We start from the raw sequence: 6879 nt of genomic DNA, 5'->3' as shown, positions 1-6879 counted from the left end.
CACTACAGACTCTCTCAAAGTCCACAAACCCCAAACAAGCAGCACCCACCTCAGTATGCATTGTGCCTCCTGCCAAATAGCCCTAAGCCCAGCATAAGTAGCAACCAGTCTCAACTCCCATCATATAGCCCCAAGCCTGACATAAGTGACAGATAGTCTTGACCTGTAACATAGGTCCAACTAAGTCAGGGATGGTGAACACCCAGACTGAGAACCATATAAGGCCCACAGAATCATTTGGCCTGGCCCTGCCAAGGCATTAGAGGTGAGTTAAGTAAATGTTTGACCAAATTTTTAAGTTGATAATTTTGTACGGCCCACAAATGATGTTAGAAATATTCAACTAGCCCTTGGCAGAAAAAAGGTTCCCCACCTCTGAATTAAATGGTCACAAGTGCTGGGGTCCAACCCCAGCAGGTCCCGGGGTCCCCAAAGGTGTGGATGGAGTCAGCAAAGAAGGAATGACACAGAGACAGCATTCAGTTGATCAGCAGCCTAGCCAGGATCTCTAGCCAGGATCTCCAGCCAAGTTCTGGTCTGGATCTCCAGTGAAGTTCTGTTCAGGATCTCCAGCGAAGTTCTGGTTAGGATCTCCAGCCAGGTTCTGTGTCCATGTTCTCTTGCTAGGTTCTCCAGCCAAGTTCTGTAGCCATGTTCCCTCACTAGGTTCTCCAGCCAGGTTCTGTCCAGGTTCTCCAGCCAGGTTCAGTCACCAGGTTCTAGTCAGGTTCTCTTGCCATGTTCTATCCAGGTTCTGTCTCTAGGTTCTTCAGCCAGGTTCTCTCGCTAGGTTCTGTCTCTAGGTTCTGTCTCCAGTTTCTGTCCAGGATCTTTTGCCATGTTCTCTCCAGTGAAGTTCTTCTGTCTCTAGGTTCTGTGTAGGTTCTGTGTCTAGGTTCTGTCTTCTAAGTTCTGTCTCCTGTTGTCTTGTTACATCTGTATTTATACCAGTTGATTCAATCCTATCAATTTCTATTCCAAAGGTTAGGGCGTTTCTTATCTCCATTCCAGGGAGTAAAGATTATGTAGCTTAAGCATGATTGTTCGTAGTTAAAGTGATTAATTACCCACCTGGCACTTAATTAAGGGGTTTTATTCCCTCCCTAACTTCAGGGGAAAATCCCTACCTGGGGAAACAACCTTTCTCAAAGAGGTGACCTTGGTTAAAACACATAGTGCCAAGAAGGTGAGCAAACATATTAAGAACAGTATGCCATATATGCCAGGTCCCTTGAAACAGCAAGGATGGACCAGCTCCCGGCACACAAGCACAGCACAAGTGGCGCTGACCTCAGCTCACATCACAACACAAGCAGCAGCTAGCCCCAGTCCACAGCATAGCCTTTTCCAAGCTGCTGCAAGCCCAGCATAAGCAGCAACCAACCTCCTTTCACACTGTAGCTCCTACCAAATGGTTCCAAGCCAGCACAAACAGTGGCAAATATTGGCCTGTACAAGAGCCCCTCCCAAGAGACTCCAGATCCAACACACCCAGTGGACAGTTTTAGCCAACACTAGAGCCCTACCCAACTAGCTTCACAACACACACATCTGAAGAGCAACCTTAGCTGGTACCAGAGCCCTGCTAAAGACACTCCTGCTCCTTGGGGTCAGCCATTGCCCAACAGCTTGTCTGCTACAGTCATAGCAGCCATCACAGCCAGTAAGTCAGAGGGTCAACCACACTAACTGATGTGCCAGCATCAATCAAGGCATAATTACAATGGGAGGGCACACACAACACATACAGGGGACACCAATGGAGCACCTAGCTAATGTGCCCAGGAAGCCTGCACCATTGGGCCCCACAGGACACCTTATATATAAGGCCACTCTGTCAAGACCAGATATACCAGATTACCTAATATATCAAAACAAACACAGGAAGTCAGTCAAAATGAGCACTCAAAAATCATATCCCAAATGAAAGAATAGGACAAAGAACTAAACCAAATGGAGACAAGCAGTCCACAGAGTTCAAAATACTGGCTATAAAGATGCTCAATGAACTTGGGACAAGAATAGATGAACTCAGACAGAACTTCAACAAAGAGAAAATATAAAAAAGAGCCTGTCAGAATTGAAGAATGTAATAACTGAAATGAAGAATATACTAGAGGGAATCAACATCAGATTAGATGAAGCAGAGGATTGAATCAGCAATCTGAAATACAAGGTAGCAGAAAAAAACACAATCAAAATGACAAAAAGATAAAAGAACCTATGAACCAGGAGGTCACGGTTAGATTCCCAGTCAGAACACATGCCCCAGTTGTGGGCCTGATCCCCAGGATAGGGCATGCAGGAGGCAGCCAATCAATTATTCTCTCTCATCATTGATATTTCTACATCTCTCTCCTTCTCCCTTCCTCTCTGAAACATATATATTATATTTTTTTTTTTTAAGAATTTTAAAAATGAAGATAGTTTAAAGACCTCTGGGACAACATCAAGCATAGCAACATTCACACCATAGGAGTACCAGAAGAAGAGAGACAAAAGGATTGAATACCTATTTGAAGAAATAACTAAAAACTTCCTTAACCTGGTGAAGAAAAAAGTCATAAAAGTCCAGGAAACACAGAGAGTCCCTAACAAGATGAACCCAAAGAGGCACACACAAAGATACATCATAATTAAAATGGCAAAGGTTAAAGCAAGAATCTTGAAAGCAGCAAGTGAAATAGTTAGTTACCTACAAGGGAGGTCCCATAAGACTGTCAGATTTCTCAACAGAAATTTTGTAGCCTAGATGGAATTGGCATGAAATAGTCAAAGTGATGAAAAGAAAGGACCTACAACCAATATTGTTCTAAAGAGTTTCACAGACAAGAAAAAGCCTAAAGAGGTTCATCACCACTAAACCAGTATTACAAGCAATGTTAAAGGAACTTCTTTAAAAAGAATAGAAAAGATCAATAATATGGATAAGAAAATATAAAAAAAAAAAAAATTTCTAAATTCCTGACAAAAGCACTTAGTGAAAGCAGTGGATCAACCAAAAGTAAAGCTAAAATAAAGGTTAAAAGACAAAAGAAGGAAAATCGTCCCAGCCCCTCGCTACCTGCCGGCTGACAGCGGGGAGGAGCCGGCCGGGGGTGGGGGCGGTGGGGGTCGCGGCGGAGCCCGGACTGGCGAGCCAGTCCAGGAGCCCGGCGCCGGCTGGCAGCTCTGCCGGGGGGCGGTGGGGGCCAGCACCGGTGGCTGCCCCCGCCCTGACCGTGCCGGGTGGGGCGGGGGGCTTCCCACGCCGGTGTCGCCATGCTGCTGGAGGAGGTCCGCGCCGGCGACCGGCTGAGCAGGGCCGCGGCCCGAGGCGACGTGCGGGAGGTTGCGCCGCCTTCTGCACCGCGAGCTGGTGCACCCCGACGCCCTGAACCAATTCGGCAAGACGGTGCAGCAGGTCATGATGTTTGGCAGCCCCACCATCGCCCTGGAGCTCCTGAAACAAGGCGCCAGCCCCAATGTCCAGGACACCTCCGGCACCCCTCCGGCCCACGATGCAGCCCGCCCCGGATTCCTCGACACGCTGAAGGTGTTGGTGGAGCACGGTGCTGATGTGAACGCCCCTGACAACACGGGGTCGCTCCCCATCCACCTGGCCGTGCAAGAGGGCCACACGACTGTGGTCAGCTTCCTGGCTGCCGAGTCTGATCTCCATCACAGGGACACCAGGGGGCTCACACCTCTGGAGCTGTCGCAAGGGAGAGGGGCTCAGGATCTTATGGTCATACTGCAGGGGCACATGGTGGCACCACTGTGGCCCAGGACCACCCACTGCAGCCACAGGACGCAACTGGGTTCTCTCTCCAAAAGGAGGAAAGAAACACTTTCTCTTTTTGCTCCTCCAGTCCCGCTGCCAAGGGTGGGGGAGCACCAGTTTGTGGCTTGTTGGTATTGATTTCTGGAGTGTGTGTGCTCAAGGGACATTTCTCATTTGTTTTTCCCTTTTGTATGTTTGATGAGAAGGGCTCCTGTAGGCAACAGCCACCTAAACGGTTCAGTTTCCTCCACACCCCAGACTGCTGGGGCGACAGAGAGTCCTAAGGGCAGAGCGTTTAAAGCCTCAGCCCCAGAGTGAGGTCATGGATTCCAGGGCTCCTGGAACCTGGCAACTTGGCTGACTGTACAGAGGGAGATCTCAAGTGTGCACTTTGCTTTTGAGCATGAGGGCGGGGGGAGTTCCAAATGAATAAGAGGGTGGGATGAGTTCATTCATATCTTGTTGGAAATTTGTTTTCCTGTCTCTTGTACAGCTTTAAAAAAAAGATTCTATTTATTAAGCTTTATGGACAAAAGCTGTGTGATAACTTAATGTTTTTACCCATTAAATTAATTCTTGTGCTTGAAAAAAAAAAAGAAGGAAAATCATGTGTAATTACAACAATAAATTAAGGGATATACACAAAAAAATTTAAAAAGAATGACAGAAACATAAATGTGGAAGGGTGAGTAGAAATTGTAGTGTTCAAACATAAGCAACTATCAACTTAAAATAAGCTGCTGTTAACATAGCTTGGTATATCTGAAGAACATGGCAACCACAAACCAAAAATCTATAAGAAATACACAGAAATAAAAAGAAATGAATTTAAACATAACACTATAGAAAGTCATTAACATACAAGAGAAGTAGCAAGAAAATGAGAAAGGAAGGGAGAACTACAAAACAATAAAAAAGCAATTAATAAAATGGCAACAAATAAAACCAATTAGGAATCGTAAAACTCCCAATAAACAAAAGTCCTGGACTGGATGGCTTCACAGGTGAACTTTACCAAACATTCAAATAAAAATTAATTTATCTATTCTTCTCAGACTATTCAGAAAACAATTGAAGAGGAAGGAAGGATCCCAAACTCAGGGCATAATGCCAACATTACCTGATATTAAAACTAAGTAAAGATATTACAAAAAATGTATAGGCCAATATCCCTGGTGAGCATAGATACAAAAATCCCCAACAAAATATTAACAAACTGAGTTAAGCAATCCATTAAAAACATCATACATATAATCAATGGGGTTTATTCCAGAGATTCAAAGTTGGTTCAATATGCACAAATCAATTAACATGATATACCACATAAACAAAATGAAAGATAAAAATCATATGACCATAGATGAAACTAGATTGCAATTTGTTCCCATACACAAAAATTAACTCAAAAAGATCAAAGACCTACATGTCCCGGAGCAAATGGAGTGAGCAGCTGAAACTAGTAACATCCACCCCGAATTGGCGAAATTGCTCAGCTGGTGAGACGGTTTGCAGCCGGGAAGAGCAGAACTCCCCTGGAAAGGTAAAAAAAACCAGGGATTTGGGCAGGAAAGTTTGCCAGACCTCTGAGCCCAGAGAGTCGGAGGGAGACCGCGTGGCAGACAGCCGAGTCCCTTGGGACAGGCACAGCCCCTAACGGGGGAAAGGAGAACCGCGGGATTCCTGGCGCCGCCTGGGGAATTTCGAGCTGGGTTCTGTGATCACGGAGGACTGAGCCTAAAGGGGGCAGCCTGAAGAGCTGACCAGACCATGCAGTCCGGGTAAGAGAAGAAGCTTACAGAAACCAAGCCTTCCCCGTTTCCGCGGCCGGCATTTGTTTGTTTGTTTTCACTGAATCCTGTTCATGGGACATTTCGGATACAGACACTCACCTGTGCTGAAGAGAGGAAGAGGGTGCGGAGGAGTGGAAACTGGGGAGAGACTGAGGAGAGAAGGGGGGCCGGGAGAGGTGGCAGCGAATTGAGTGCTGAGACATCCCTGAGCCCAGGACTGGGGCAGCCATTCTCTCCGGAGAGTGAGACTCCTCCCCCCAGCCCCCAGGCAAGGAGCACAGCCACACCCAGATTCCACCCGGTAGGAGATCAAGGATTAAAATAATCTGATCAGCCCCTAGGAGTTAACAGGGTCTGGCCTATAGAGGGATTTTCAATCCCAGCAACAACACAGCACTGGTAACTATTACGCAGCCAGCTCTGGGCAGTGAACTTCCACTGGACAGAGAGGCCCTACAGCCTCAGAGGCCAACCCCAGAGCACTGCCACCCAGAGGCTGACCCACAAACTGACTCTTTGATAAACACAAAATAAGGCAGTCTGGGAAACAAATGCGGCTTGCTTTAAAATAAGGACTGTGGTTTACAACACAGAGGAACAGTGTATCGCAGGGAAACTCAACACTCTCCTGAATACCTGGCAGGTCTAAGGCGAGCCATACTGAAGAATAGAAGAACCGAAGGACCTTCACTACTGCAATATTTTTTTTTTCTTTTCTCACCTTTTAACTAAGAAACCAATTTTTTTTTCTTTTTTTTCTTTTTTTTTTCTTTTCTTCTTTTTTTTTTCTTCTTTTTTCCATCACCTGATTTTACCCTTTTAATTACTACCTCCTTATTTTTAACCAGTATTATTACTGCTACCATTTTACCATTTTTTTTTAAAGTGCCATTTTATTTTCTCTTTATTTTATTTTGGGATTAGTGTTCTCCATTCTATTTTCATCGTTATATTATTGGTTGTTTCTAGTTTGCATTCATCTCCAGGGAGCTGTTGCTGGAATTTGTTGGGATTAATGGCTGTTCTATAGGAGTATTCTCCGCATATAAAAAAGTCTCTTCCCCTCTTCCACTTCATTCTCTCTTTTCGCTCTTTTTTTTTCTTTTCTTTTCTTTTCTAGCTTTTATTTTCCCCCGTCCTTTTTCCCAATTTCATTTTTGCACTCCTTTTTTTGGTCCCTACTTTTCTTTTCTTTTTTCTCTTTTATCTTTTTCTCTTCCTTCTTCCTTATCCCCTAATTCTCTTAATTCAGGTGGTCACCTTTATTTGGGGTTATTAATATCGTGAATATATTTGTGTATAGTGCCTGGTACGTGGTGCCTTGTT

At 45.1% G+C, this 6879-nt stretch overlaps 1 pseudogene; it reads left to right on the top strand.

Moving 5' to 3' along the window:
* Positions 1-3185: 3185 nt before the first annotated feature.
* Positions 3186-3901, top strand: LOC118667938 (annotated as a pseudogene).
* Positions 3902-6879: the final 2978 nt, after the last annotated feature.

Source organism: Myotis myotis, unplaced genomic scaffold (genome assembly GCF_014108235.1).
Source record: "Myotis myotis isolate mMyoMyo1 unplaced genomic scaffold, mMyoMyo1.p scaffold_m19_p_1, whole genome shotgun sequence".
In the NCBI taxonomy this organism is placed as follows: Eukaryota; Metazoa; Chordata; class Mammalia; order Chiroptera; family Vespertilionidae; genus Myotis; species Myotis myotis.
This window is presented reverse-complemented; position numbering and strand designations above follow the sequence as displayed.